We start from the raw sequence: 7,529 nt of genomic DNA on the forward strand, positions 1-7,529 counted from the left end.
ACTATGGTCTGTCGCCGAAGTGCAAATGTGGTCTGCATCATCTTTTTAATGAGGGATAGGTCCATCTCAGTCTTCTTGACTTCCTCAAAATTGTCTGCCTCAAGTGCTCAAGACTTGAGGGATCCTCTCCTTGGGGAAGGTTGGGTAGAAAGTTGACTTCGGCTCGCTTGGGTCTTTTAATGTTGGAGTGTGGAGGTTCATTGTGAGGATTGCTTCTACTTCTTTTTCCATCATTTACAATGACCTCCAGACATCCAGCCTGTCTCATCTTGTTCCTGTAATTGCCCATCTTAAACTTAATGCTCTGCTTCCATCCATTCCACCCAGTCTGCGATCCTGCTTCTTTCAAGCAGGGATGTGTGGCCACAAGAGCCTCAGCTACCATTGCTATGTTGTTATCACTTGGGTAAGCCTTGAAGCCATAGATTGTAGATGCAAGCTTTTCTAATATGTCGTGCTTTAGGTCTCTTGTCATCTGAAAGTATGTGTTGTTCTTCTCAAATTCAGTGTTCCCTGCTCTAAGTTTCAGCTCAACATCAAATGAAAATGTGGGAACTAGAAAAGGACCTGGAGGCCATCTGCCTTGACGTTCTTCAGATGACACACTTGGAAGTGTTTCAGTTGATGCAAGAGAGCTGGAATCCTGTGCAAGTGAGATATGCACAACAGCTTTTTGGGGCAACTCCTCAATGTCAATGAGGGAAGTGAGTTTTCCATCAAAGTCTGGATCTTCGTATCGCAAACTGAAGTCAAGGTCTATTTCCAACTGTGCTTTTAGAATATGAATCAGTGCATCAACAGAGGCTGGTCGTGCATTGAGTTTTACTTTTCTAACCCGGCCCGCCGTCTCAACAACACGAAGGATCATGGGTTGTGGGGATTCAGCTGCCATTGTTGCCATTGCTAACGAAAAAGAGACATTCAGTGTGTTAAAAGGTTATTATTAAAATATACAGATTATGAACTGCGCGATTACAGAGTAATAAATAAAGATACTACTCACCATTGGCTGTCCTCAGTTCTGTTTCACTTGCAAGAACCGCTTGGGTGTCAACAGCAGCGAGCCGCCTATCTTGTATGCTGAGAGTGGGACTGTATCATTGAGACCAGATTGCAGGTGGATCGAAAGACTTGTCCGTGTGGCTAACAGCTCATAAGACCGGATATGTTCTACATACCAGGAGTCATAATCACTACAAAGAAAAGACACACTGTGATTCACAAGGTAGATCTGTTCTATTTTGCAAAATGTAGACAGTCCACCACTGGCTCCAACAGACACAAACATTCCACAGACATAGTCAGTGCCATCAATGGTCACATTTGATGTGTGGTAGATTGTGTCACTTGTTGTTTGTCTTCTTATGTGTGCCTGAACTACTTCTGGTAGAGCTGAGACTAGAACAGAGTCCACCCTGGACGCTTCTGTTTTTGGCTTGAAAAAAGATGGTGCAGCAAGATGATAGGCCATCATGTGTTGGTGTCTGATTGCCATTGTCTTCAAAATATTTTTGAAGTTTTGAGCGTCATGTACCACTCTCTTGAAAAAGCGGTGTTTGGCCTCAAACCGCATGGTCCACATGTGCAGCAGGGGCCCAAAGCACTTGACTAGGGTGGGATAATGTTCCACATAGTGATGTTTAGGACGAAGCCTAACCTCAGGGAAAATCTCGAGCAGTGCCTGCCTATGATTACTGATTTTGCACTCAAAATAGTCTAAGGTTTCATCAGTAAACGATGGGCACAATGCTAACTCCACCACCTCTTTCAATTCCATCAGAACTGCCCATGCACCATCACCATCTGGTACTACACTGCCAACAAGCAATGGAAGCAGTCGGAGCAGAGTAGCATTTTCATGCCCATTGCCTCCTATTGTTCCTCGAGACTGAAATGTTTTGGGAATTGGCTGAGGTCTATTCACTTTATCAGTGTGCTGATACGGGAATGATGCAATCTTTTGGTTCAAATACTCTAAACTGAAGTACTTCAGCCGGATCATCTCCTTAATGCAAAGAGAAAGCTCCACAGGAACGATACCTTCCAGAAGATCATGTAGTATATCTGGAGGAAAGCCTGTGATTGGATGGAAGTAATTCAGGGACTCACGCAAGACACAGCCAGCTTTAACACCAAAGTGGCTTTTCAAAGTTTCACTTTCTTGAACATGTTGTACATGAAGGTCGTGGCTGGCTTTGGTTCTCTGAGAAAACTCTTTCTCTCTGACTTCAGTTGCTTGAAACTCTTCTCTTGTGGCCATACAGAATCTGCAAAGATAACCTGCTTTAAATGACTCTACAAAGCCACTTAACCCATGGGCAGCCAGATTGTCTGCAGAAACACAAAATATGGTCCCTTTGATATTCTGACCAACTCTTTCAATGAAGACACCATCCTCCTCAAGAATACGAACATCATGCAGCAATGGAGCAAGCACAGCTGCATATCCATACTTACGGAGGTCTGTCACTTTTACCAGTATTGCTAGTTGTATAGCATGTAATGCTGATCTGTATTTTGGTGACACGTTGGCAAGGACCCAGTATACAGCACAAAGTTTGTGAATTTTACGTGATGTGCCAAGCGGGTTGGCAATTTCAAGGTCATCGATATATAGCTGAAGTGGTAGGTTGAGATCCCCTGTTGACAGTAACTCATTTTCAAGGAAATGAGAGCCATCAGAGCATGACACATATTGACCAGGCTCAGTATTTGGTTCAGTAATCTTGTTAAGAATGTCTGTGTTTCTAAACAACTCCTGAATCATTTGAAGGATCGGAACATACATGACGGTATGTCCAGGTTGCTCCAACTGATACTCTACTGGCATTACACATGGATAGTTATGCTCAATAAAGGTTTTTCTGCGCTTGTATGAAGACAACTCTGCACCTTTAGAGGTAGCAGTAAATAGAATGTTTGAGTCTACAACAGCACTAACAACCTCATCCAGTGTAGGTTCTGCAATATTGTGACCATTTCTCTGCAATATGTCACCAACTGCCTCCTTTATCAATGGCTGAGATAAGGAGAAGATCTGATTCAAGTGGTCCACTATTTCTTGTGTGGCTGTGTTTGAGACATGGAGGATAGCCTGCATCTTTAAGAATAAGGATGATACATTCATTTTGAGTTGATGTCTTAGATTGACAGTGTCACATTGATCATCATCCCCCACTTCTGTACTCTGTCCTGGACATTCTTCATCCAAATCACCAGTAACCTCTGAAATACTGGCTTGGAGATTCTGGGGATCCTCACTGACAATGGCACTTTGAAAGTCTGATGTAAGACTTGCTTGATGTGCTCTACTTTTATGGGAATTGAATGAAGAGTACACATTTGTGCTATAGTTACAATCCCTATATGGGCATGTCACTGTTTCATGGTTTTTTAAATGCCTTCTGAGATGACAGAAAACAGATTCAGAAAAAGGTTGCTGAAATGTGCATAAAGGGCATTTAAATAACGCAGTCTCCCGACTCTGCTCTGCACTACTGCTAAGTTGTGCAGTATGTGTTCTTGACAAATGAGTTCTCAGTGCATTAAGCGACTGAAATGTACACATACAATCATTATAGAGGCATGGAAGGGGGCTAACTCTGGAAAAGTGGCCGTGCTGCAGTCTGTAGTGTTTAAATAATTGTGGTCTGGAAGAGACAGAAGTTGAACACAACTTACATTGCCAAATCATACTGGACCCAGCGAGCTGAAAGGCAAGAAAAACAATTGTCAGAAAGTGTAAGCCTCCATCAATAATATTTCATTCAGAATTACTTATACTTACAACTGAATAAAAGTTCAATACCAGTATCCAACCAATATCAGGTTACAAAAACATCACCAACTATGACAATTTTTCATCTATCGTTTTAACAACCTACTTTGGATGAAACTTCCCCAAAATACTTTCAGGGGGGGAGGGGGGAGATGTCACCACCACAGCAAATACTGTTCTAAAATGTAACACTTTAAAATATCTCTGCGAGCGAGCAAACCGCTGCACGCGCTCTCTCTCCCCCTCTCTTAGGTAGTTCTTATTATACATCCATGATTTTAGGTTGCCATCAAGTTTGGCCAGACTATAATACATTTCTAATGTTAAATAAATGAAAAATATTCACAGTTAATACATTTACAGTTTATTATTTATCTAAATTCATAAACTCAAGTACTATACTTACAATTTTGAGATACTTGTACTTTACTTAAGTATGTAAATGTTTTGCTACTTTGTTCTTCTACTCCTCTACAATTCAGAGGTAAAAGGTGTACTTTTCCTCCACGATATGTATTTAATCCCTTTAGTTACTTTACAGATGTGGATGAATGATGTGAAATATAATCAAGTGTTAATTCAGACTTTAGTTCCACCTGGAGTAAATTCACCAGCTACCCTGCAGTCTACAAAGTACTTCAGACTAGCTGCACCTTCACCAGCTTTGAGAACACTTTCATGATCAATCATTATAAACATATCATATATATTATTCTGAAATGGACCAATCTGCACAAGGACTACTTTTACTGTCGCTACTTTCACTATATTTTGATGAGAATACTTTTCTACTTTTACTTGAGGAACATTTTGAATGCAGTACTTTTACTGTAACAGAGTATTCCTACACTCTGGTACTTCTACTTTTACTCAAGCTGCTGAAGTTAGACCCGTGGCGGAGCAGCAGAGTTCACCTTCATCACCAATGTGTATTTTAACTAGTGATAATTAACTTGTATTTCTAAACAACACATCTTACATTCAAGTTGAAATACACAAGGGATACACTTTATGTTTTTAACTATATTTTAACTGTTTTCAACCACTTTTAACAGTTATTCTTAACATGAACATGAACAGATATTGCAGTCAGCATGTAGCAGCACTACAGCTAATGAAACAAATTAAATAACTAAAAGAGAGTGGTTTTAAGTAAAAGAGCAATGCTCTTTTAATATCTATGCGATCAGCTTCTGTTCTATGGAACTAACACGTGGTGTTAGCCATTAGCTTCTGCTAGCGTTTAGCATCAACTCAGTTAGCGCTAGCTAGCATCGCTAGCTCGCGATTAGCATAAGCTAACGATCTTATGGTTGAACAATGATACAATGTGCACCATAGTACATCAAAAACATTAGACATCAGTTTCATAACCCCGATTGGTTTTTAAATGAAATGTATCTCATAATAAACAACAAAAACGGACTGTCATTGTCATATTAGCAGGCTAGCCCTTCAGTGCTAACAAGGAGCTAACAGCCTCAACTCACCGGAGTTTCTACACTTATAAGACGACACAGCCGGCCGTCTAGTTCGGGTTCACACAGGGGTTCTTGCAGGTCAGAGTTTGTCAACTGATATAGTTGAGAGTACAAATAACACTTAAAATACTATTAATATACTAGGAGCTGCTCAACTTGGTGTTCACAGGAGAGAGAGAGAGAGAGAGAGAGAGGCGGAGTGATTCGCGGCACTCATTAGCATGGGTGTACATTCTAGAGTGCTCCGTGCAGAAACAACATGTATTCATACATCTAAATGACATAAAGGGGTCGAGTAGCCCTATATTTCATATGGGTTACATAAGCTACTGCTTAATACATTCTTAAACATCCATTGTATTGGGGAAATGTTAGTATGGTAAATGATGAATTAATGGACAACCAAATGGACAAGCGTTCACTACCGAGCCTGTTTATAACTGACAACGTTATATTCAATTTAACATTACCTGTCTCTGCTCTGCTCCGTCCCGTGTGTGTGGCCTCACGCTCGTTGAAACCGTACAAAGAGGTTGAAACCTGGGTGAAGGAGAGTGTTAACTTTAGCAGCGGGTCTCTTAATTCAGCGGCAGCGAGGAGCACGGAGGGAGCACACACAATCCTCCGCGCCTCGTGGTTTACAGTGTATGAACCATAGACTGGAACGAACACGTTAGCTTGCTAACTGTTAGCAACAAGTTTCGGTTTGAGGAGTGACCGTGTTAAATAGTGACTTTCAGTCCAATGCGTTCGGTGTTGCTCGTAGTAAATCAAGTAAATGGTTGGGTATATTATGACACACATTTGAGTATAAATTGATTAAACTAACATTGAAGGCTTTTATTAGGAAACCTACCCGTTCTGTTAGTGTTTCAACGGCTGCCGTCACGAGCATCCACAACCACAATGCATTTGGCTGAACTTTTTGAATACATAATTAGCTTAGGGGCAATGACATTTTTCATCATGTTTTAATGAACATTTCAACGTACAACAAAAAGTGACAGCCCTACTTTGACACCAACAGTTTCCACAACTACATCTCTTACTACAAGTTAACATTACATTAACTGCAAATAATTAAGGCATTTTTGTGAATCTGCTGACTCAACCTCTGGCTAATGCTAGCTAACATCCATGTATCTGGCTAACATCAACACTCTCTTTCACATGTTTAATCTCAAAATATTTAAAAAAGAGAAGAAATATGAATATTGCACTTACAGTGAGACCAATGATGCTGATTACCACCGGAAAGTGTGGAAATTAAGTGTGAAGATCCACCTTATTGCAGGTATTAGCCGCATGTGCTGCATCCCACTTTCGACGGTTAGTCACATCAGACACACAATAAGCATTAGAAATGAGTACAGTTCAATGTATATGTTTAAGTGATGCTTACTTAATCCGCCAAATAGTTCAAGTTAATCAAAGATTATCAGTTTAGTTAACTCAAAAAGGAAGAACAGTCACAGGAACTGAATCTATTGAAGTTAGTAGAACTTTTTATTTTATTTAAGTTTACACTAATTAATCTATTTAATTATTTTGAACATTCGGGTTTACAGTGTGCTTACGAATTTTCTGTAGGATGGTTCCTTTGAAAATCAATCACCTCTCAGGCTGTGAGTGCACAATGTTCAGACATCAAGACTTTGGAAGATGCATTAGTATTAACATGTATGTTGAGTTGGTTCAGGATGAAAGGCATGGAGGGAGTGGGAAAGTCGGAACGAGGCACAGGTTGACACTTAAAAAAAGGTAAGAGAAAGGGATTTGGCTTGAAACTGGAAGTAGAAGAGAGGGATTTAAGGCTCTGGTTCCACAGAGCATTTCCTGCTCACTACAAGCAGCCTGAAGAACCCTGCACGGACACTTCAAAAATACTCATGATGTATGCCGGTCAGAGCTGTCCATATGTGCCTTGAATATCTGATCAACTCCACTGATGTAGCTCTGCGTCTGCTTGAGGGAAGGATAGAGAGATGGGAGGAAGCACCAAAAGAGACTGATGAAAAATGAGGCATGGAGTGATACAAATAGAAAAGCAAAGGTTGAGATGAAAGAAAGAACAAAGAGACAGAGAGAAAAGAGGGACATTTGGTATATGAACATAGACTGACAATTGAATGGGAATTGCTTTAAAAAAAAAGGCCAACAAATGGGGAGAGAGTGAACGAAGGACAGATAAATGAAGAGTGAGGCTGAGCTGTGTTGGGCCCTGTGGAAGTCACTGACCACTCTAATTATCCTCTATTTTCTTCAAACGA

The 7,529-nt window shown here is 40.5% G+C and overlaps 1 long non-coding RNA gene across 1 annotated transcript; it reads right to left on the reverse strand.

The window, feature by feature from the left end:
- Positions 1 to 254: 254 nt before the first annotated feature.
- LOC117450578 (uncharacterized) lies at positions 255 to 3,705 on the reverse strand. The gene is made up of 3 exons (XR_004552587.2): positions 3,682 to 3,705; positions 1,004 to 1,193; positions 255 to 903 (listed from the first exon to the last, which is right to left on the reverse strand). It is a non-coding gene; the product is annotated as an uncharacterized lncRNA (long non-coding RNA).
- Positions 3,706 to 7,529: the final 3,824 nt, after the last annotated feature.

The sequence above is a fragment of the Pseudochaenichthys georgianus genome, chromosome 8 (genome assembly GCF_902827115.2).
Source record: "Pseudochaenichthys georgianus chromosome 8, fPseGeo1.2, whole genome shotgun sequence".
NCBI classification, from domain to species: Eukaryota; Metazoa; Chordata; class Actinopteri; order Perciformes; family Channichthyidae; genus Pseudochaenichthys; species Pseudochaenichthys georgianus.